Genomic DNA, 25983 nt, shown 5'->3' on the forward strand with positions numbered 1-25983 from the left:
TAGACTTCTGTGCTAGTCATGGATTATCTATAACAAACACCATGTTCGAACATAAGGATGCTCATAAGTGTACGTGGTACCAGAGCACCCTAGGCCGAAGGTTGATGATCGATTTTGTAATCGTGTCGTCGGATCTGAGGCCATATGTTTTGGACACTCGGGTGAAGAGAGGGGCAGAGCTGTCAACCGATCACCATCTGGTGGTGAGTTGGGTCAGGGGGTGGGGAAAGACTCTGGACAGACCTGGGAAGCCCAAGCGAGTAGTGCGGGTGAACTGGGAACATTTGGAGGAGGTCCCTGTCCGCGAGATCTTCAACTCACACCTCCGGCGGAGCTTTTCAGGCATCCCTGCGGAGGTTGGGGACATTGAACCGGAGTGGGCAATGTTCAAAGCTTCCATTGCCGAAGCCGCGGTGGAGAGCTGCGGCCTCAAGGTTTTAGGTGCTGCAAGGGGTGGTAATCCTCGAACACCGTGGTGGACACTGGTGGTCAAGGAAGCCGTCTGACTGAAGAAAGAGGCCTTCCAGGATTTGTTGTCCCGGAGGTCTCCGGAGGCATTTGCAAGGTACCGAAAGGCCCGAAGGGCTGCGGCCTCGGTCGTGAGGGAAGCAAAGCAGTGGGTGTGGGAAAAGTTCGGAGAAGCCATGGAGAAGGACTTTCGGTCCGCACCAAAGTGCTTCTGGAAAACCGTCTGCCACCTTAGGAGGGGGAAACGGGGAACCATCCAAGCTGTATACAGTAAAGATGGGACGCTGTTGACCTCAACCGAGGAGGTTATTGGGCGGTGGAAGGAACACTTTGAAGAACTCCTAAATCCCAACATGCCCTCTATGGTAGAGGCAGAGCCAGAGGCTAATGGGGGATCAGATTCTATTTCCCTGGGGGAGGTCACTGAGGTAGTCAAACAACTCCGCAGTGGCAAAGCCCCGGGGATTGATGAGATCCGACCAGAAATGCTGAAAGCTTTGGATGTGGAGGGGGTGTTATGGATGACAAGCCTCTTCAACATTGCGTGGAAATCTGGGACAGTGCCTAAGGATTGGCAGAATGGGGTGGTGGTTCCCCTCTTCAAAAAGGGGGATCAGAGAGTGTGTGCCAACTACAGGGGTATCACACTTCTCAGCCTCCCTGGTAAAGTTTACTCCAAGGTGCTGGAGAGGAGGGTTCGGCCGATTGTCGGACCTCGGATTGAAGAGGAACAATGCGGTTTTCGTCCTGGCCGTGGAACGACGGACCAGATCTTTACTCTCGCAAGGATCCTGGAGGGGGCCTGGGAGTATGCCCATCCGGTCTACATGTGTTTTGTGGATCTGGAGAAGGCGTATGACCGGGTCCCCCGGGAGAGACTGTGGGAGGTGCTGCGGGAGTACAGGGTGGGGGGGTCCCTTTTTAGGGCGATCCAATCCCTGTACGTCCAAAGCGAGAGCTGTGTCCAGGTCCTCGGCACGAAGTCGAGTTCATTCCATGTGGAGGTTGGTCTCCGCCAAGGCTGCGCTTTGTCACCAATCCTGTTTGTGATATTCATGGACAGGATATTGATGCGTAGTCGGGGTGGAGAAGGTGTGCGGTTCGGTGGGCTGGAGATCTCATCGCTGCTTTTTGCAGATGATGTTGTCTTCATGTCATCATCGGTCACTGACCTTCAGCTCTCACTGGATCGCTTGGCAGTCGAGTGTGAAGCAGCTGGGATGAGGATTAGCACCTCTAAATCTGAGCCCATGGTTCTCAGCAGGAAAACGATGGAGTGCGTACTCCAGGTAGGGAATGAGGTTTTGCCCCAAGTGAAGGAGTTCAAGTACCTCGGGGTCTTGTCACGAGTGAGGGGACAATGGAGCGGGAGGTTGGCCGGAGAATCGGGGCAGCGGGGGCGGTATTGCACTCGCTCTATCGCACCGTTGTCACAAAAAGAGAGCTTAGCCAAAAGGCAAAGCTCTCGATCTACCGGTCAATCTTTGTTCCTACCCTCACCTATGGTCATGAAGGTTGGGTCATGACCGAAAGAACTAGGTCGCGAGTACAAGCGGCCGAAATGGGCTTCCTCAGAAGGGTGGCGGGCTTCTCCCTTAGAGATAGGGTGAGGAGCTCAGTCATCCGTGAGGAGCTTGGAGTAGAGCTGCTGCTCCTTTGCGTCGAAAGGAGTCATTTGAGGTGGTTTGGGCATCTGGTAAGGATGCCCCCTGGCCGCCTCCCTAGGGAGGTGTTTCAGGCACGTCCAGCTGGGAGGAGGCCTCGGGGAAGACCCAGGACTAGGTGGAGAGATTACATCTCCACACTTGCCTGGGAACGCCTCGGGGTCCCCCAGTCAGAGCTGGTTAATGTGGCTCAGGATATGGAAGTTTGGGGCCCCCTGCTGGAGCAGCTGCCCCCGTGACCCGACTTTGGATAAGCGGTTGAAGATGGATGGATGGATGTTTCTTCAAATTAGAGGCAGGATGAATGCTGATATCTGGCTTGAGCAAGTTAAACTCACATGACACGATCAAGCAATTGGCATTTTTCACTGCGAAAATCCCTTTCAGGTGCAGCCGAGATGTTCATATGTAAACTGTGCTTGAGGAATTCTCCACAGTTGGTGCCAGATCTGCAGCTGCCATTCAAGTTTTAAGTGTGATTTGATGGGAGTCACGAGACTCTCCCTCACCAATCGTGTTAAAATCAGGACAGGGAAGTAGCAAACACAGATGGTGGGAAATTAGCACAGTAAAAGAATAGCACTTAATATGTACAAAAGTAAAAGTATACAATTTTTAAATGACTTAAAAAAGTACAATTTACAGTAATTAATTACAGTAACGTGAGTATTTGTAATTTGTTACTTTACACCCCTGCTCCTTATACAAACACTCAGCAATAAATAAGCTAATCAGTATTGTGCTGATCATTCAACATGACAATTTCAATTAAGACCAAATCATTGTGCTTTCTTTAATCAATCAAGAGCTACTGACTTATGATACAGTACATTTTCAAGATTCACAACAAAATAGCGACAATATTGCTCATTCCTGACCATTCCTGCTTACACAATGACTTCTCACACATCACTAAATAAAACTACTACTGTAAATAAGTTCTACATTTTGATTGGCAATTTGCAATTAAATCTGAGTGCTCTCCTTGACTTAACACTCAGCCGTTTACACAATGTATGTAATTCCTTGTAAACCATGGTGATAAATTGTCAGTATCCAACATTAATGTAGCCTAAGTGTGGAATGACTGACTGACTATTGTGAAGCTGCATCAAGAGTTGTACATGTCAGTCCAAGGCTGGATCATGTCAAGTTTGGGTGTCTTTTAGGACTGGAAATGGAAATGACTGGCCAAAAAATACCTCTCATGTCGTTCGGGTTTCGACTTTGAATTTCATCTTTCTCGCCGTCGAGCCCATGGTCATTTTCACCGTTAGGGCCATGGTTGTTTTCACCTTTCCCTTTCGGGAAGCCTTCAAGGGCCTCCCCTTCACCCAGTGCAGCTGCACACACTGCACTGCCTGTAGTTCAGTCATGACAACTCTCTGAAAGATTTAGCATGTTAATGTGAAAATGACATATTGATATGATACTGGTCTTGTTGATCTAGATCTGCTATGCTCCTATTCTGATAATTTAACAATGGCTGACTTTATTAATATGACAAAAACCTTCATATTCTATTCCTTCACGTTATTCTCTCACCCCCTAACAGGAACATTAACTTAGGGAGGGGAAGAATTCCTCACTAACATGCCTGAATGCTTCCTGAATTGAGATTAACTGAAATTCTGACACACTGACTGTGGGAACCATAACATACTCCTGTGGCCTGCTGGGTCTTGTCTGACTAATGGTCCAGTGGAGTAAACTAAACCACTGCAGTACGTTAATATCTAGTTAGACAGCCACTAAACTTAACAAAACAGTATAAAATATATGAAAAGGAAATACTTTTTCAGGGTTGCCCTATCATGCATACTTCTTTGCAATAGAATATGACATATCAGCTGGGATTTCTATGCCCAAACCAAGAAACAGAACTCTGCTTTCCTGCCTCGGTCACCAGCTTCTGTTGCGTTTTGTGTGCCGGTCCCCCAGCATGGGATGCTGGTGTGCTGGTGTTTCCACCAGGCTTTTAAACTAGCTGGTCAACCAGCATTATGCTGGTACATACCGGCACCAAACCAGCATATAACCAGCCAAGACCAGCATGGGAATTGCATGCTGGTTAAGCTAATCTTTTTAGCAGGGCTGTATGCATTTGTTAACTTAGCAAGGATATTATAACTTTTATGACAGAGACAGGGCTTTCATATTCAGTGATCAAGCAGCCAGAAAGTTCCCATAAAAATGGCAGGTGTTAACCCCAGTGCCTATATAGCAGTTAACTTGTCCATGGTGATGCTATCAATGATCAAATAAAGATGCCAAGCCTGTAACCAGGGAGATGTCTACTGTAAAGCCAAATGCCTGGTTGCCAAGACACAAACTTGTCATTCAGAGTTCATAGTGCGCAGGTTTAATGAGCTGCGGTTAGCTGGGGAAAACCAACGTGAGCGCTCATATACCACATGTAAATCTGATACAAAATGTAAATAAAAAAAGGTAAGACATTCTTTAACTGAGAAAAGTTACTTAGTGCAATTTTAATGTTTGTAGACGTGATTCACTGAACTTGAATTAGTCTTATTCACATCAAGTGTTCTCATCCATCCTCTTTGAGGATTGAGCAGTACTCAAACAATGAAGAACGAAATGCCTACAGCATAATGAATCCATCGAAGTATAAAATAATGGCACTCCCCCATGCTCCACTGAATGTTTCCCCATTATCAGGTCTCTTCTTTCATGATAAAGCTCAACCCTGTAATGAAGACCAGACAGTTTTGGCAACAGAGGTTCAAAAGTTACTGATCCTGAAAAAACACAATCTCAGGTTTTAAACCTTTAACTACATACATGGAATAAACCACAGATTGTGACTGAGGAACACAATCACAGTTAAAAAGTGGTAAACAAGCTTGCTAGATCACCAGTTAAAAAGTGGTAAACAATGATCCACTTGAAGGAAGTCCTCCCCTGGTGTGTCTTTGAAGTTCTGTTTCATCAAGCACCAGGTATATGGTTAGGTTTGAAAGAAAATATTAGCCTAGGCTATGATACACCAACAGTTTCATAAATCATGAAGCGAGCATTATATTACAGCCTAAAGGTAAATTTTTCGAATGTTAAAAAACATTTTTATAATGGCTGCAATCCATTTGCAAAGACATCTACAAGTGAGGTTGAAGGTTCATATGTTGACTTCCTGAAGAGTGTAAAAACTGTGGCCCATTCATAAGATAGCTTAGTTTGGATATGTCCTACATATCCGACCAATGGCATGAGTTTGAGGCAGAACTACCTTTTTGACTGAACTTTTATTTGGGAAACCTGTATGTAACATGGTTAAGGTTGGAAAAGGAGGAGGCGGGAATCGGCTGAACAGTCAAAATAATATTTAATAAGAACTTAAACAAAAAGACACACAGAACACAAACGCACACATGGCAGCTGCATGTGTTTCTCTCTCTCTCCCGAACTGCCGCTTTCTGATGCATTTATCCCTCTCCTCGCCTGATTAGCCCAATTGGGGTGCAGGGGTGCGTAGTCACAGCCCGGCCCCGCCCTCTTCCTCATTACACTTTAATAACAATCGTTATTTTTAAATTATGTTTGGTGGCGCTAGTGACACAGAAATTAAAGACTTCAGCTTTAAATACCATTCCCTTCCAGTGTGGAATGACAAAAGTCATAATTCCTTCTCCATCCCACACTGGCAACAGTGGAACAGCACCAGCTATTCCAACAAGAATGTCCTGTTATCAGTGCAGAACAGCTCTGTCTCCAGTGGGTCACTGTTAAGATATGACAACTATGCCACATTAACTCTTGGCATCAGGCTGAATTAGAAAAATGTCATTCTTTTTTCAGTTCTGTCAGTGTAAATGCACAAACTAGTTGTGTTTTCTCAGGACAGACATACCTATCAGTTTGGTTGGGGCTATTTTACAGCTGTGTAAAGATTCTTCAAAAATCTCATTTTGAGATCAACAGAAAAAATAACAATATATGAGTTAGGAATGACATGAGGCTGATTAATGACTATTCCTTTAAGATACAGCAATATGTTTAAGCCATCTTTTTTACTCCCTAAATGAGATCATTCTAAGATCCAACTTGATGATTTATAGTCTGTCCATTGCAATCCTCAGTGCAAGTGATGGGCAAGATAAGAGAAGTGAGAACAAGTTCAATGACCTCACCAACACCCAGCTGATTCCTGCCCAGAGCGCCACAGAAAGAATGCAACTAATGCATTGGTAAGCAGAAACAAATAATTGCCCTTTGTTCCCTGCTGTTACAAGAGCCACACATTCGACCCACAGAGAAAGATTTCTCTAACCACCCACAAAGTAAGTTCAATGCCTACAGAGCCAAGGTGCATAGCTCCTCCACTGCATGCCATTATTAAGCAGAACAAATATGTGCTTAGCACATACCAACACTTTCATTTATTTGCCAACCAGCACAACACTTTAAGGCTGAAAGAATAGACCAAAACATGGAGTCCACTGAGATTTATCTCAAAACACCAAAACATTTAAATTAACTTAAAATTTCAGTAAATCTTGCTGCAATGCTTCATGTTTTCCTGTACTATGACAGTCATTCCTATACCAATTCTGAACTATTTAATAACTACAAATATACAAAGGTGACTACTTATAGGAGAAGAGTTTTTCGAACAGGTTTCCCCAAACTCTCCTCCCATTTGCCATTGACTGAAAAGACAGTCCAGCCCTAAACTAACAGCATTAAATTAGCTGAAGTACAGTCAAGCTACTCTTCGAAAACATAGTTAGCTTTACTACAAGCTACTAACGTTGAAGCCATTTAAGAGAATATTTTTATATTTACTGTTTTACATTTACATTTATCAGACAGTTTTATCCAAAGCAATTTTTCAAAAAGTTCTAAAAATATAGTTATATAATTTAAGCCATAAATATATAGTAATATATAATATATCAATACACTTACCAAGCTCTTTATTTGGAACACTATGGTCCTAAAAAGTGCCCAACATGGTCTTCTGTTGTTGAAGACATCCGCCTCAAGGTTCGACATGTTGTGCATTCTGAGATGCTATTCTCAACTTAACTCACTTATTGTCACTATGCTATTACCATGTGAAATGTGTGAAAAGCTTATGTGCATGCATACATAAATACAATAAGTTAAGTACACACAACAGAATAACAAAATGACAATGTACAGAATAACAATATAACACTATACAGAAAAACAGAATAACAATATAACACTATATAGAATAACAATAAACAGAGTTTGCATTTAACCCAATACACATTACACAATATACAAACTGAACAGTTAGAGGCAATTGCACTGAACTGAATTAAGCACAGTATACATAGTATACATAAAATGCAATGATGTGTGGCACATACTGTTGTGTTGCCATTCATTCTCAGATGTGCATGAAGGGGTAGATATTAATAATGATAGCTGTGACCACACCCAGAGTCGCAAGTTCGAATCCATGGCCTGCTGAGTGACCCCAGCCAGGCTTCCTAAGCAACCAATTGGCCCGGTTGCTAGGGTGGGTAGAGTCACGTTGGGGTAGCCTCCTCGTGGTCACTATAATGTGGTTTGCTCTCGGTGGGGCACATGGTGAGTTGTGCTTGGATGCCGCTGAGAATGGCGCTGGTCTCCACACGAGCAATGTCTCCGTGTTAACGCGCTCAACAAGGTGAGTCACTACGCCACCAGGAGGACTTAGAGTGCATTGGGAATTGGGCATATATATACACACATATATATATATATATATATATATATATATATATATATATGTGTATGTATGTATGTATATGTATGTATGTATGTATGTATGTATGTATGTATGTGTGTATATATATATATATATATATATATATATATACACACACATATACACACACACACATATTGAGTCCAGTGCTAGTGCAGGCTCTGATGCAGTGGTATGGTCTGACAGATGGTAGCAGTGAAAGCAGTCCATGGCTCGGATAGCTGAGGTCTCTGATGATCCTCCGTGCTTTCCTTACACATTGCCTGGTACAGATGTCCTGGAGGGAGTGAAGCTCACCACCAATGATGTGCTGAAATGTTTTCACTACCCTTTGCAGCACTTTGCGGTTGGGAGCAGTACTGTTCCCGTACCAGACAGTGATGCAGCCAGTCAGAATGCTCTCCACAGTGCACATGTAGACCAATCTGAGGATGTTGTCTTCCTTATTCATCTCAGGAAGAAGAGTGCACCTTCTTCACTATGGCCTCTGTGTGGATGGACCATGTGAAGTTGTCAGAGAAGAATTTTAAGCTGCTGACCCTCTCCACTGGTGTTCCGTCAATTGTGACTGGGCTGTGTTCTTTGTCCAGTCACCTGAAGTACACCACAAGCACATTGGTCTTGTTAATGTTGAGAGAGAGGTTGTTGTCCTGGCACCAGCGTGTTAGGAAATACACCTCCTCTCTGTAGGCTGTCGTCATCATCTGTAATCAGGCCTACCACCGTCATGTCATCTGCAAACTTGATGATGACATTGGAGCTGTGTTTGGCCACACAGTCATGGGTGTAAAGAGAGTAAAGGAGTGAGCGGAGAATGCAGCCCTGCGGAGATCCAGTGTTGAGGGTCAGTGGAGTCGAGATGCTGCTGCCTATACTGACCACTTGGCGTCTGCCTGACACGATCCAGCTGCACAGCAAGCTGTTCAAGCACAGAGTCTGGAGCTTAACATCAAGCTTGGAGGGCACAATGGTGTTGAAGCATTCTCAAATATGTGTTCCTTTTGTCCAGGTGGGAGAGAGCAGTGTATAGAGGGAAAGAGATGGCATCATCAGTGGAGCGGTTGTTGCAGTAAGCTAACTGCAGTGGATCCAGAGAGGCAGGCAGCAAAGAGCAAATGTGATCTCTGATTAGTCTCTCAAAGCATTTGCGAATTATGGGAGTCAGAGCAACAGGACAGCAGTCATTTAAGCAAGTGATTTTAGTTTGCTTCGGTACAGGTACGATAGTGGACATTTTGAAGCATGTGGGAACTGTAGACAGGGAGAGGTAGAGGTTGAAAATGTCAGTGAAAACACCCACTAGTTGGCCCAGACATGCTCGGAGGATGCGACCCAGGATGCCATCTGGACCCGTGGCATTGCGAATGTTCTGCTTACTACAATTGTACTGAGTGGTTATCTGAATTACCGTAGCCTTTCTGTCAGCTTGAACCAGTCTGGCCATTCTCCGTTGACCTCTCTCATCAACAAGGTGTTTCCGTCCGCAGAACTGCCGCTCAATGGATATTTTTTGTTTTTGGCACCATTCTGAGTCAATTCTAGAGACTATTTTGTGTGAAAATCCCAGGAGATCAGCAGTTACAGAAATTTTCAAACAAGCCCGTCTGGCACCAACAATCATGCCACGGTGCAAATCTCTGAGATCACATTTTTTGGTTGTTGTGAACATTAACTGAAGCTGACCTGTATCCGCATGATTTTATGTATTGCACTGCTGCCACATCATTGGTTGATTAGATAATCTCATGAATTACTAGGTGTACAATAGGGCTGGGCGATATGTAAAATATATTTTTGCAATAATTGCCTTAAAAAATATCGCAATATCCGATTACATCGGCAACCCCCCAGCCATGGGTCAGCAAATGTTTTTGCTTTATTGATTTTGCTTTAAAAAAATATATATATTTATTGAAACACAAATTGAAATTTCAAATTAAATTGAAATTGCACTTTAAACTAAACAAAAAAGCAATAAAATAGCTCATCAAAAAATCTTATTTAACCACCTCCCCAATTATAAATGTAAAGAAAATAATAATCAGAATAAATAAGCCTAATAAACTCTTTATATGCGCTTGTTCCACATGGCAGGCTCGTGCTGCACACCTCTGAACAAACAGCGAAACGAAGTGATCAAAAAATCTTATTTAACTACCTCCCCAAATCCAAACATTTACCATCTCCAATTGCTTTATTTCCAAAACGGAATCTGCAGTGCATGCCAACCGCGAGGAAATAATGCAAACTAAACTAACAGCACCTACTGAGACGATCGGACAACATTTTCAGAATAGACATTTCTCAAAGACATTCTCACAACATTATTCTTGCAAACACTTTTCAGATGAACAGAGAAAAAATGAGTAAAACATGTGCTTTTAAAATTTTCAGCACTCTGTTCCAAGTGTATAAGCAGCATCAATTTCCAATGGGTTGAAAATCACAGGGGAAAAACCCCACTTCATTAGTTTCGGAGCAGGATTGCAAGTATTGCACAAAACATTTATCTGTCTGCACACTGGACTGTCATAATTATATTCTCCACAATAAAACTACTTTATATATATTTTTATATACTCTATATTTTTATTTATTTTATTGCATGTGTATTCTATATTGTGTGTATAGTTTACTGTACATTGTATATAATTATTGTGTTGTGTAAGTATGTGTACATTTGATATGTAAATTGTGTTGTGTAAATATGATGATTATTGTAATTGGTATATGTCTTGTCACTGTCATGACTGCACACAAGACTTTCACCTACTGTTGCACTTGTGTACATGGTTGTGTGACAATAAAGTGATTTGATTTGATTGATTTGGTCCTGCAAAACAACAAGGAACACCTACATGCACACTCCAATTAACATGCTATAGTTTTATAATGAAATAAATTAATATGTTGGCACAATTATATTTTTGTCTACCAAACTAATTTCAAACATTTAAGCATACGCCTTCAGATCAAAAGATTAAGATCATGAGAAACATTTCAGTCAAGTTTTTCAAAACTTTTGACTGGTAGTGTGTATGTATATATATATATATATACACACACACACACATACATACACTGGCATCCAAAAGTTTGGAATAATTAATAGATTATGCTGTTTCAGAAGGAAATTGGTACTTTAATTCACCAAAGTGGCATTCAACTGATCACAAAGTATAGTCAGGACTTTATTGATGGAAAAACAGCACCATCACTATTTGAAAAAAGTAATTTTGATAAAATCTAGACAGACCCCATTTCCAGCAGCCATCACTCAAACACCTTATCCTTGAATAATCATGTAATTTGCTAATTTGGTACTAGAAAATCACTTGCCATTATATCAAACACAGTTGAAAACTATTTGATTAGTTAAATTAAGCTTATCATTTTCTTTGTGTTTGTTTTTGAGTTGCCACAGTTTGCAATAGACTGGCATGTCTTAAGGTCAATATTAGGTCAAAAATGGCAAAAAAAAAGAAACAGCTTTCTCTAGAAACTTGTCAGTCAATCGTTGTTATGAGGAATGAAGGCTATACAATGCTTGAAATTGCTAAAAACTGAAGATTTCATACAAAGGTGTTCACTACAGTCTTCAAAGATAAAGGATAAATGACTAACAAGGACAGAAGAGATGTGGAAGTCCAGATGTACAACTAAACAAGAGGATATGTACATCAGAGTCTCTAGTTTGAGAAATAGACGCCTCACATGTCCTCAACTGACAGCTTCATTGAATTCTACCTGCTCAACACCAGTTTCATGTACAACAGTAAAGAGAAGACTCAGGGGTGCAGCCTTATGGGAAGAATTGCAGACAGAAAACAGAAAAACAGAAAACTAAAAGAAAAAGGTTAGAGTGGGCAAAGAAATACAGACATTGGACAACAGATCATTGGAAAAGAGTGTTATGGACCTTAACCCCATTGAGCTTTTGTGGGATCAGCTAGACTGTAAGGTGTGTGAGAAGTGCCCTATGACAAGTGCTACAGGAAGTACTTTTTCCATATTTTACTCACCGTGACATCTAGCTTATTGCTAACTAACCACGTAGCTACTTTCATACCTTGTCAGCTGAGTGGAAACTAATGTGTAAACATGTATTCACCAAACTCTTTTGTTCAGGCTTTGCAGTTTGATACCCCCTTCAACTGAACAATCCCAGTCATTGCATTTACAAAATGTAATATTTAAAAGTCTGGTTTTCCACCGTTTAAATTTTCCTCTGAACTTGTATAGCAGATTACGGTGTAACACCGCTGCCACTGTTTATCTTGACTCAGCAGGTGTAAATTCTTCTTGCTTTACAACCCCCTAATTGACTGGCAGTATTAAAATAGTCAGCGTTTGACTGATACTAAACAGTACTACTGATGTTTATTTAGCTATTTATTTTATTTTCTCAGTGTTCATTTCTAGAATTGGTTGACAATGTTAATAATAATGTCAAATATTCTTTGATAATAATATTTAAGAAAGCAGCCCTCTGAGTACCTTTGCATAGTCATATCGGTGCAAAATCAGTGCACAATCCACATAGAAAAGGTCTGTTTTCATTCCAGCTCAAATTAACTATATAGGCCACCATATCGGTAATCTGTAAATTTCCCCCCTCTAAAATTGGTTAAATGTCACTTTGGTGAATAAAAGTACCAATTACTTTCCATAAGAGCAAAACATTTTGTCTGCCAGTGTGTGTGTGTGTGTGTGTGTGTGTGTGTGTGTGTGTGTGTGTGTGTGTGTGTGTGTGTGTATTTATCACTTTGTGGGGACCAAATGTCCCCATAAGGATAGTAAAACCTGAAATTTTTGACCTTGTGGGGACATTTTGTCGGTCCCCATGAGGAAAACAGCTTATAAATCATACTAAATTATGTTTTTTGAAAATGTAAAAATGCAGAAAGTTTTCTGTGAGGGTTAGGTTTAGGGGTAGGGTTAGGTTTAGGGGATAGAATATAAAGTTTGTACAGTATAAAAACCATTATGTCTATGGAAAGTCCCCATAAAACATGGAAACACAACGTGTGTGTGTGTGTGTGTGTGTGTGTGTATATATATATATATACACACACACACACACACACTCACCTAAAGGATTATTAGGAAAACCTGTTCAATTTCTCATTAATGCAATTATCTAATCAACCAATCACATGGCAGTTGCTTCAATGCATTTAGGGGTGTGGTCCTGGTCAAGAAAATCTCCTGAACTCCAAACTGAATGTCAGAATGGGAAAGAAAGGTGATTTAAGCAATTTTGAGCGTGGCATGGTTGTTGGTGCCAGACGGGCCGGTCTGAGTATTTCACAATCTGCTCAGTTACTGGGATTTTCACGCACAACCATTTCTAGGGTTTACAAAGAATGGTGTGAAAAGGGAAAAACATCCAGTATGCGGCAGTCCTGTGGCGAAAATGCCTTGTTGATGCTAGAGGTCAGAGGAGAATGGGCCGACTGATTCAAGCTGATAGAAGAGCAACTTTGCCTGAAATAACCACTCGTTACAACCGAGGTATGCAGCAAAGCATTTGTGAAGCCACAACACGCAGAAGACCCCACCGGGTACCACTCATCTCCACTACAAATAGGAAAAAGAGGCTACAATTTGCAAGAGCTCACCAAAATTTGACAGTTGAAGACTGGAAAAATGTTGCCTGGTCTGATGAGTCTCGATTTCTGTTGAGACATTCAGATGGTAGAGTCAGAATTTGGCGTAAACAGAATGAGACATGGATCCATCATGCCTTGTTACCACTGTGCAGGCTGGTGGTGGTGGTGTAATGGTGTGGGGGATGTTTTCTTGGCACACTTTAGGCCCCTTAGTGCCAATTGGGTATCGTTTAAATGCCACGGCCTACCTGAGCATTGTTTCTGACCATGTCCATCCCTTTATGGCCACCATGTACCCATTCTCTGATGGCTACTTCCAGCAGGATAATGCACCATGTCACAAAGCTCGAATCATTTCAAATTGGTTTCTTGAACATGACAATGAGTTCACTGTACTAAAATGGCCCCCACAGTCACCAGATCTCAACCCAATAGAGCATCTTTGGGATGTGGTGGAACAGGAGCTTCGTGCCCTGGATGTGCATCCCACAAATCTCCATCAACTGCAAGATGCTATCCTATCAATATGGGCCAACATTTCTAAAGAATGCTTTCAGCACCTTGTTGAATCAATGCCACGTAGAATTAAGGCAGTTCTGAAGACGAAAGGGGGTCAAACACAGTATTAGTATGGTGTTCCTAATAATCCTTTAGGTGAGTGTATATATATATATAATAAAAAAGATAATTATTGAATGGCACAGAAACAACATATATTCAATTAGGGTGACAACATTCAATTTAATATAATACTGCACATTAATGCATAATACAACAAATAAAATTACCAAAACAAGTCAAAAACACAGTTATAAACAGCAGCAATTAACTCGACATTTAATTGCTATTAATAAATTGATCTACTAAAATGTATATTAACCCTTTCGCACATACGATCAAACCAGTGTGATTACACTAGGCTGAGGTGTACAATCATACTGGTGCAATCTGCATTCGTGCTGCTGTTTCCCAGCAAAAAAGGGGCTGATGTGGTTGTCATAACCACATTGAAACAAATGCTCAAATAGTATTTTCAACATCACAATATCTTTATTTGTATTTGTTACAAACATTCAAACAATTTCTAAATAAAAGTTTAAAGCCGTTACCTAAGGAGCACACTCTTTTTATGCAGCGATGCAGACATGTTTTCTGACGTCAAACGAATATATAAACTAGCCAGTCCACTCGAGCCTTCTTCATTTCTGTCCATTTGTCATTCTCACCACTTGCTGGAAAAGTGGAAGGGCTAGGTTTTGAGAACCTTCTATGCTTCTATCATAAACTCATATGTAAACAATATAGCGGCACGCATAGGCAGCATGTGCATTCACAATCGCATCTTATCTATCATAATCAATATAAACATCTAAAAACCACATTATATGTTTGATAATATATAAACTGAACTTCAGTGCACCTGCTGTGATATAATCTGTAATAGCAGTGCATCTGCTATAAGGGTAAGGTAAGATTTTATTTTAATTACAGCACGCATTAAAGAACACGCTAGGGGATCCATCAGTACAGGAGAAACTCCTTTTAAGTGACTCCTGCGCAGGGGCTCTAGTAAATTGCGGAACAATCAAACATGAACTATCTGAACGAATTGATTCACTAATATGAATTGGCTTCTCAATGCTACATATAAGTGAATCAGTTTTTAACCCATTCATCTGAATGATTCTCTTAAATAAGTTGGACCTCCCAATGCTACAAGAGAGGACTGTTAAGTGAACAAGTTTGATTACTACCTTAGTTGTATTGCTGCATTTGACAGATTTACATTATTTAATTTATAAAAATGTATAATATTGTGAAAAAAGTTGAGCTACTGTCATGCTACATAAAACTGTAGCATCGCTACTTTTGGTTAGCTGCTCCCAAACACTGCTGCAGTGGATACAAGAGACAGGAAACAACAAGCACAGTTAGGTAGGAAATTGTTTGACTGGGACACCAGTTAATTCTACAGCTTAGCAGTCATCATACAAAAAGATCTGGTCACTCGCTGCATTCTGCAGTCAATCAAAATCAAGTTAGCTATAATCTTTAAAAATAAGACAGGAATAACAAGCAAAAGAAAAAAAAACTTGTTGATATCTCAGAAGGTCACCACTAAGTATGCAATTATGCTAATTGTGTCAAGGTTGCTGTCAGACAGTTTGAGAAACCTTGAGGCTGAAGTGTTTCAGCACACGTTTTTAACATGGCAACCAGACTGGCTTGTCCAGCATGCTCTGGGAATTGAACTCAACTCAAAACAGTTGATGGCTTGACAGCTAGTTCAGCTGCTGTGTCATACACTGAACATCACAGAACTCCGTTACTGTCACAGAAGCGTTCACTCCAGCTCTAAAGTTACAGCAAAACCATGATGCTTTAGAAGTTTTGAAGTATAGGTAAACAATTCCTGGGTTCCTGCCCGTCTAATGTGGTCTGGCAACAGTATTGTGGACACTCCTTTGTCTGACTTTTATTAAATGGGGCGTTTGCAGTTTGTTGAAGGTTCCCCACCGAAACCACTCGCACCAACCGCTTGTTAAAATCACCTCAAGATCAAACATTGGCCTATTGCCTCATGTTAAAAGCTGCTGCCTTCCTACCCACAAACTCTTAGTGATGATGAACGTGTATGCAATGCAGAATTCTGTAGCCTTTTAATTAAGGTTAGAGAAGGACAAAGGTAGGACTGCAGACTAGTAAAGTCAAATAAACAGCTTTTGTTATATTAAAAAACTTAATTGACCTTATTTTTGGGGCTCTGCTTTTCTCCTTATACATGCTTCCACTGGGAGATATTATCAGGAATCATGGAATAAGTTTCCACTGATATGCTGACGATATCCAACTTTATATTTCTTCTAAACCCAACTCACAATTCTCCAAATTAGCAGAATGTATCAATAAAATCAAAGATTGGATGGCCAGAAATGTCCTTCTACTCAATTCCGACAAAACAAAAGGTACTAATTTTTGCACCAGAAAACTTTAAAAATAAGACTCTAAAATATATTTTAACTCTCAATGTACTGTTACGTTGTCTTCTACAGCAAAAAACGTAGGTGTTATATTTTAAACCAATCTGTCCTTTGAAAATAATATTCATTATTATTATAAACATGCTCTCTGTTGCCGGAAAACGAATAATTCATGTGTTCATGACCTCAAGACTAGATTATTGTAATGCATTACTGGGAAGATTTCCAGCAAATTCAATAAAAAAATCTTCAATTGGTTCAAAATTCAGCTGCCAGAGTGCTGACGAGAACCAAGAAATATGATCATATTAACCCAATATCGTTACATTGGCTACCTGTTCAATTTCATATTACTTTAAAAATTCTGTTAACTACGTACAAAGATTTAAATGGTCTAGCTCCACAGTACTTAAGTTCATTACGATCACAAAATTATGGCCTGTTTATAGTTCTTAAAATATCCAAATCCACAAAAGGAGGTAGATCCTTTTCATATTTGGCTCCTAAATTATGGAATAGTCTCCCTAACACTGGATGCAGACACACTCACTCAGTTTAAGTCTAGACTAAAGACTCATCTATTTAGTCAGGCATACACCTAATTTATCCAGAGCCTGGTTTCTATCAAGGTTAATTTTCTCCATTAACCAACATCTTATGAAGCTTTGTGTTCCTTGCCACAGTCACCTTCAGCTTGCTCACGGGGGTTCTAAATACAACTATTATTTAAATAGTTAATGTTTATACACAATTTACAATCATATTTAATCAAACTACACAATGATCACTCAAAGACTTTATAGATATTACAGTTTTAGTTTTTATTTTTTGTTAATGCATGATTTCCTGTAAAGCTGCTTTGAAACAATGTGTGTTGTGAAAAGCGCTATACAAATAAAAATTACATGACCTCAATCAACATGCATTGGTGATATTTACACAACAACCATGTCTAGACATTGCAATTCCCATTAAGTAGAGCCAAAACACCAAGGCTCCAGCAGAAAAATATGTTTCACCAGCACAAACCGCAAACTGAACCTGAAACTGGCCATTTGAATAACACTTCCCTTTGGTAAGATCATAAATAATTCATCACGAGCACTTACTGGCTTAAGATCTCTTTAAATCCTGCCAAAACTGAATCTCCAGCCTCAAAGATCAACCAAGCAGCCTCACCTTCAATTTCAGCGCCGTACAGTGATCTGAACCGTTCATTTATTACATTAGTTCCAACAATTATAAAGGGAGCTTGTTACCGCCAATACTCTTCAATGGATTCCTCTGTCATCCTGTAGCTGACGAGAGAAATTGGTCAAGGATTGAAGTGAGGTTGGTTGTGGAAATTTGAAAGAAAGTAAAAATGAGGGCCTGACAGCATGATATGGAAATGCACCCTGCAAACTTGTATCACCTCAGTGTCATGAAGAAAGCATTTGTCACCACTTCAAAACCAATCTGGCGGTTTCAAAATTGAAGACTGAAGGAAGGGTATGGAAATGGCAGGAGCTACTGTCGATACTAATAACCAGGGGATCAGGAATTGCCTATTTAGTAGACCCCTGCTGGTAGATTTTGGAACTAAACCCTATGATTGCAAAAACCTTGTTTCTTCATTTACAGCCATTCAAAAGTAGACTTGATAGCCTACAATTTTCCACAAGCAAGATTTAAATCACAACTATTGCATTACATTATAGTTCACTTTTTTCAAGTGACAGACCTTTAAATAAGGGAAATGGACTTAACATTTGTCCATATCTGTTTCAACTGACGAGTGATCGGTCACATGACCTCCTGGAACTGAGCTTCCATGACCAAAGAAGGCAGCCTGCAGATTGTGAACTTTCAGGGAACTCTGTGCTTGCCGAGCAGATGCCATTGAAATGAATGGAAATACCAGATATTTTACAGCTCCTTTCCAAAGACTGGATAGTAGTGTGTCCAATGTAATTGCGATATACATTCACTGAGCACTTTATTAGGAACAATGTGGTCCTAATAAAGTGTCAAACGACAGGAGGCTGATGTCTCACAGGCCATTGGCTCTCCTCCACAGTATGTCAGCCAGTGACAACAAACATCATTAATTTCACATAGCCTGTCAAGCTTAGCACTTGCCAGCAGTTCAGTCTGGGGGTTTGCATTAAATATTCTGCTGTTCTATGGTCTGTTCATGTCCATAGATGTCCATTTAGTAGTAATGTTTTTGTTAATGTCTTATTATATTTGAAGCACCATGACCATTGATGGACAGGTTAGCTCAAAAGCTCCATACCTACAAGTCTCAGCCCAGGGACAGTTCACAGTCCATTCACTGGGTTTCTGATGCATACTGGGCAAAAAAATGACAAGAGATAGCAAAATATTTAATTTTCAATCTGACTGATTGGCTTTACACAACTGCCAGGTGTAGGGATGTACCAGTCCACCTGGAAAAAGTCCTGTTTACAAGGTACCTGGTTGTGTCAATGAGAGGTATCAAAGAAGGACCAACAACTGGATTTGACAAAGTTTGTTTAGCAGCGTATAATCTTTGGAAGACGTTTAGAGTATAAAACATTCCACTGTAGAAGTGTTTTATTTTCTGCTTTGTTTGAATTATATCTGTAACATTATCAGTAATTGTTATTTTTATTTCCAATCACAAAGTGTACACACAATTTCTAAAATGATTTCTGTACAACTGTTAGTGGGGACTCCAGTGCCATTATTTGAATGGCTTTTTTCCACACTGGTCTTTTATTGCGATTTCATCAATAGCTGGGTGTCCATCCACATATTTTAAGCCAATTTTAAATATATTCTTCAAAATGTGAATAAAAACAAATTTCATTTCAGGTGGATATTTGTTTTATTCCATAAGTTGACATGTGCATAAATTATGATTAAATCACATTTACCAAATGTATTCCAATAGAATTTATAAAAATGGGATTTATATGGGGGCTCTCAGGGTTTAAGCCCAGTTTCCAACTCGAGCCCCTCCATTATGGACAGCACGCCAAATCAGTTTGTCTTAATGTGCTCGTGGACTATAAGAACCAATTAATTTGTTGTTGGTCACACGTCAGTCAGATGGTCTCTTCTTGTCTAGGTGAACAGTTCTTGAACGGAATTAGTTGCAATATGGACCAGACTTTTGCTGATAGTCAAAAGTTTGGCTATGCATCTATGGAGGATTCATTTTCCAACCATTAAACATTGGACACATGAAATGTGTGTGCAAAGTAATTTTTGTGTTTTTAAAAGGACAAAAATGTACATTTTAGACATGCAAGGAATTTCAGCTCTTTTGCTGTCTCTGGGTGACTTCAGTGACATTGGGTTTGTGCTTTTACATTGATATGGCCACACACCACACTCTAAATTACCAATTGTTCTCATAGCCTAAGTTTCAATCAAAAATATTTTGGAAGAAATGTCACAGAGTGACCTTATCACCTTATCAACCATACAATGAAGTTGCAACAACAGAAGCTGGACTGCGAATGACCTTTGCCTTACTAAATTCTCTACACAGACTGGGTCACATTGGGTGTTACTCTGTCAGACCAAACAGTTCACACAGATATAAATCTCAGCTCTCAGAGTTTTCAACAGTTCTACTGAAGCCAGATGGTATTCAATGTATAAACCATACAGGATATGTGTTTGAAAAGGCACACCTATCCACAGTTTTCATATTGTGACTTTTAGTCAGTGTCTTGGGAGCAGCAACACATCTATATTTAGATGTTCTTGCATACTTCTAAATATTTCAAGGCCTGTGTTGTCACTTGATACTCAGAGACAGTGTGGGGAAGGTAGTGTGCAGTGAGGAGACAGAAACAGACAGCATGACGCATCTTGTTTGAGGGATGGTCATTTAGAGTCAAAGATAAAGCTAGCTCATGCATCATTCAGCAACATGTGTTCAGCCCTGGTTGTGGACACAGGGAAAGGAGAGTTGTTATGTCTGAACACGTGTGTGTAAGTGTGTAGCAGTATAAATTGATGAAAACAAGTGATAACGTAACACATAACGAGCAAAAGCCTCTCCATGCAGTTACTTTTAGACACAACAATGTCATCACATTCATGCTCATATGGACTTGTATCTAAGACACAAGAAAATAAAGGTTCTTAAATGGCCTTAGTAGCACCTGACGCCAAGTTTGCACACTTGTGAAATGAATAGTTGCAGACGCTATGACAAATTTTCAGGTTATTTACAGGACTTCTTATGAAGAACAATTTTTCAGTTATTTCCTTCTAGAAAAAGGTCTAAAAAGGTTTTTGATATTACATTCTAGATTATTCAATGGCATCAGACTGTAAAACCCTTTCTATCAGGAAGACACGCAGGCTTGAGTGAAGTTTAAGATGCCATCTATTTGATAAATGTAAAACAGAAAGTACTGTATCTCTCTTTGGCGTAGGCCCCATCCGGCGCTCCGAGGGAGTTGTACCCGGAACCGTCATGTCCTGCCGGAGATAGGAGGCAGGGGCGAGGAACCTACCCCCGTGCGGGGCAGGGCTCAACTTGTGGTGGTGGGGTGGTGGAGGTTGCTGTGTTAGCACACTGAAACAGCAATGTGATAGATTGTGAGCAGACTTATAATGCAATGGTTTACATGCGATTGCCTAGGAATTACGCAGCTAATGATGTGATGATGTACAGCTGCTAGTCTTCCCGCTAGAACTACGCTGCGCTTCCATTTCTGGAACCTTTATTTTAAGAGTGTAAATCAAACTCATTAGCAGCTGATTGCACATTTTCACATGATCTAATTAATGTTAATCGCATTCACATGCATGCACAACCAGTTTGGCATGGTGCTAAAACAGTCCATAAATTCACCCTGTTGACCTGGGCTGAAGTAGTTGTCCACGCACATCCCCACCCATGAAAGGGCTCTCAGGAAAGCAACACCCAGGTCATCTGCTTTATTTATTTACATTCCTCAAATCGACAGGATCCCCTGGAGATCCCTGGGTATACAGAAATATGCTGTGGAAGGGTGTGGAGCACCACTGGGACAACACAGGACAGCGCCCCCGCCAACACCATGCTATTATCAAACACTGACACCATTGTGTTTTCAAACAAGCACACTGTATACAAGAACAATGCATTACAGTAACCACATGCACAAGATTAATGTGTTCAAGAGGTTGCTGTTAGACCACATTTATAGAATGTCATATATGTATATGTTTGTTCTTTATAACAGGTGCAGTAGAAACAACTTAGGCCCAAAATGTACCCTACAACAGAGCATAAACACGTTTACAAGTTGCTGCATTCTGATTTGTCTTAGAATGTGCCAACATTGTTGCATTCCGATATTTCTCCGCTATAGCACTGTTAGCGTAAACTGTTTTATACTATCACTTTTGTCTTTCAGGCAAACAACTGTCATGGCGGAGTAACAGTTTGAAGAGATTCTTGCTGACTTGCTGTTAAAGTTAATCAAACTCAACATATTTATAGCAAGCAACCAGGATCATCTTTAGCTAGCAATCCAGATAGCATTTCATAGATTTCACTGTTCTATATGATATGTCTGTAAACACATACTTGGATATAAGACAATTATGTGTGGAAATGAAACTGACAGCAGTCATAATGAGTTTGATTCATACATTGATAGATCGTTTGACTTGTTAATGATATGATGCATTGCACATTGCTGTAGTTTATATAAAAACACTCCACAGCAGAATTTTCATTTTTAAACCCCATTTCCACCTGGTATTATGATGCAATAGAGGGACAATAGAACTGATCCCTTGTCAAATTAGATGATATCTTAGTTTTACCAGCAATATATCTCATCTGTGATCACATTTTCTAAAGATATGGTCAGACATGAAGTCAACCAATAACTTTAGAGTGAAAGCAGTAGGAACGCCTACTAGTGGCTTCATAGTACAGAGACTAACAACATGAAGCATTAAAGTCCCTGCAGGTGTGTACAGGGCTTAACTCAAAAGTGCATGCTAAGTATGTACAACAGGACTGCACATTTGCAATGCGTTTGGCCAAGTATCACGCCTGTTTGTGTACTCGTGAAGCATATGTCTCTGGTCTTAGAGCACAGAATGTTCTTGTGTATCTAACATATTGCATAATAAGACTGTTCTGTAGAAACATATCTGGATGTTAGGAGCATAGGTCAATATTAGGACTTTCTTAAAAGGTACAGTATAACACAGACAAAACATGTTTAAAGTTAAAGTTAAATGTTTTATATATTTGAAATTTGTCCTGTACAGCTCATTTATTTATGGAGAACAACAAAAGTTGAGCCGCAAATACATAATTTGTTCCATTAGCAAACAGATACAGCAAGAAACGGAAGAGGCAAGAACATTTTATGTCCAAGTATTACCAGTGTAAATGAGAGCGCAAGAGACAGACAGACGTTACACTGTAGGCCAGCCTTATACCCTTTGGCTAGGCCACTAGGAAATGTTTGTGAGATTACCGGTGCTCTGCTGATGAGTGTATACACTGGGGCAGATGGTAAATCACTGCGGCTCCAGTAAGAGGACCCTGTAAGAGGGAAACTTGGCCTGATCAGGAATGCTACTGAACTGAGTTCAGGCTGGTCTGAGAGTGTGAAAAGTATCACACAGGTGTGAGAGTTTATGTATTCACCTTTTGGGTGAACAACATTTAACTGTAAAACCTCCTTCACAACCTGGTTCTGAACCATTTTGTATGGGTACCCACTGGAAAATAATAATCACAAATTAGATCTCTTCAACTTCTCAATTGTTTCTCCAGACAGCAATAGATTCAATGAAGATCAAAAGGTGACTTTTGCTGGAGTCTCCTGCTCCTCAGACTTTTCTCCTGAGAAAAAGTCCGTAGTAATCTAACATGTTTCCTATACACTTTTAGAGATCTCCACAATGTCTCAAACTGTGCTCAAATTTGCCAAGATACCAAAGTTTGTAATCAAAAGCCAATAGAAACTCAAAAAACATTTGTCATCAAATCCTTACAATATCAAATTATCTAATGGCTTTTGTGGATACCTATGCTCCTTTTAGCTTTATACCCTATTCTTACATTAACAATCGTCAAAGTAATTACAGTGTATAGTCTTCAGGATATTAACATCAAAATGCCTCACTGCTAAAAACACTAACAAGTTTAACTAGCATGCATATATTATGATGGTCTAGGCTGGTTTGGTGCTGGTCTAGCTGGTGGAAAATAACAGCTAAGCTTTTCACTAGCCATCTGGTGAAGCTGTTTGACCAGCATGGTCTTTCTGATGAAGCTGGTTAAGATAGGCTAGTGCAGAGATCAGCATCCCATGCTGGGGGACCATCAGCACTCAAACCCAACTTAAGCTGGTGATCAGCAATGCTTCGTCTTCAGCAGGGCTTACTTAAAAATGGGATAGAAAGTATTTTAACATAAAGAAATTAGACACAGCACCTTTAAATGAAACATAACTCTCCCGAGCTAAGATACAATGTTTCATAAGTTATTAATGTTACATCAAATTTGCATTCTTTCTAAATGAAGTCAATTTATGGTCCACTTTCAGTGCCTGGAAAAAAGTGTGACATACTCTAGTTAGAGGCCAAGGACATCTTCCACTCTTAACTTTCATTAATCGCTCTCAACTTCCTGCACATGGCTTCTTTTGCATGCTCATATCCCTCTAAACATAGAAATCATAATGCTATAATGATCTTTTACAGAAGCATCTGAAATGGGAACTACAAGAAGTTCTTGCCAGTGATTGTTTTGTTTGCTCTATTGAGAGCTAAAACATCATACTGATAATGAATAATGGAACAATGGAATCAGTCAATGTAGGAACAATCCAGGAGAGCCGATTTTAGAATTATACTAGATTTACATGTGAATTGTGTGTGCCTATGCAAAACTCACCAACATAATGCCAAGGGGTTTCCAGAGCATTGCTATGTGGTAGACAAGGTGTCGTGAGTGGTTTTTAGCATGTTGCTATGTGGTTCCTTGGTTTTTCTAGGTGGTTGCTTACAGGCCGAGGTCAAAAGAGCCATCCCCATTTTATATAAGAAAATCTCTGGCATTACCACTGGGATATATTGAGATGCTCTCTAGGTTGATCTTGACTTTTATCCTCCACTTCCCTGTCAAAAAGCCACCTCAAACAAAATGATCACACTGTGAATTCGGTGACAGTAGGTTGAAAGTTTTGCAGCTGAAGTCGGTCTGTGCTTAACCAAAATTCGAAAACACTGTCCCCACTGACTGAAGCTGGAAGTGTTGTTGAACGTGTAGAGGGCATGTGTGAGCTCCAGATTCCTGGTGAATTATTCATAAAATGTTGCCAAAAGCATGTTGTATTTTTGTTTTAAATTATGCCAAACAGTCAACAGGAATTTTATTAACTCTACCACATAACCCAAACCCAAACCCCAACCCTAAACCTAACCATCCGTATAGGAAAAATTTAAATGCAAAAATGCAACCTCTATATCACGCTCACAATTTTTTATGTGAACATGATTACTTCCATGGGACCAGAACCCCAAGGAATAAGTGTCATGCCGGAATTTATGCAAAAATGTCTGGGGATTGCGTTTGTCCATAAATCATCTGAAAGTTCTGATTTTAGGGTGCATATACTTTCGGAAGTAACATGTAAATTTCCTGTGTGATCTCGTTGCCTCAAATATGGCTGCTGGCTGTGTTTCAGCAGTAGTCCTTCACAATCCACTGCAAACATTTTAATTATTTCTGTTTCCCTGCCCTTGTCCCCTCCCTCATCCAGGTAGATGGGGATGACCTGCCGGCAGACATCGCAGAAGGCCCTCCCTCCCCCAGCGAAAGAGGGGGGGGTGTACGCCAGGCCGGGGGCTCCCCAGCCTGAGAGAACGAGGGAGGAATGTGGCAGGGCGGAGGGTGGGGCCGGGTCGTGATCATACACACCCGGTCCCGTATTAGGCTAATCAAGCCTCTGAGGTTTAAAGGTCGACTGCAGAGGATTGTGCGGGAGAGAGAGATCGTTAGCGAACATGTCCGTCATGAGTGTGTTTATGTTGTCTTTTAAGTTTACTATTAAAATATGATTTACATCGTCAAGCCAGTTCTCGCCCCGTCCTTTCCATTGATCCCTTTACACTCTCTCGATCCTACCCTGCCCTCATCATTTTTCCAGGTGCGCCCACCTTCAAAGAAATTGTGTTTTATGACTCTTAGTAAATAAAAGAATACCTTACAAAGGCCAGACCTGAAATTCCCCTTTAAATGACACAAACACCAACAGCAAATTCCAAACTATCTCCACGTAAATGTCAGAGCTCTTTTGCAAAGTCACATTATAAGCAGACAGCAGATCTGATCTCAACAGATCATTTAAGAGCCAGGCAGCTGCCAAGACAGCCAGTCATTCAGCATTTACGGACATGATGCACAAATAAACACAGGTGCTGCTCGCTTGGGCTGCAGGCGCATTACCTTGTCAGGCTGCAGGAGGCATGTCTAGCCCATTTGGTACAGGGTTCACAGGAGTGCAATGGGG

At 40.5% G+C, this 25983-nt stretch overlaps 1 protein-coding gene across 1 annotated transcript in view; it reads right to left on the reverse strand.

Moving 5' to 3' along the window:
* bcl2b (BCL2 apoptosis regulator b) overlaps positions 1 to 25983 on the reverse strand; it is a 56196-nt gene that overhangs the window by 24005 nt on the left and 6208 nt on the right. The window lies entirely within an intron of this gene.

Source organism: Xyrauchen texanus, chromosome 9 (genome assembly GCF_025860055.1).
Source record: "Xyrauchen texanus isolate HMW12.3.18 chromosome 9, RBS_HiC_50CHRs, whole genome shotgun sequence".
Lineage (NCBI taxonomy): Eukaryota > Metazoa > Chordata > Actinopteri > Cypriniformes > Catostomidae > Xyrauchen > Xyrauchen texanus.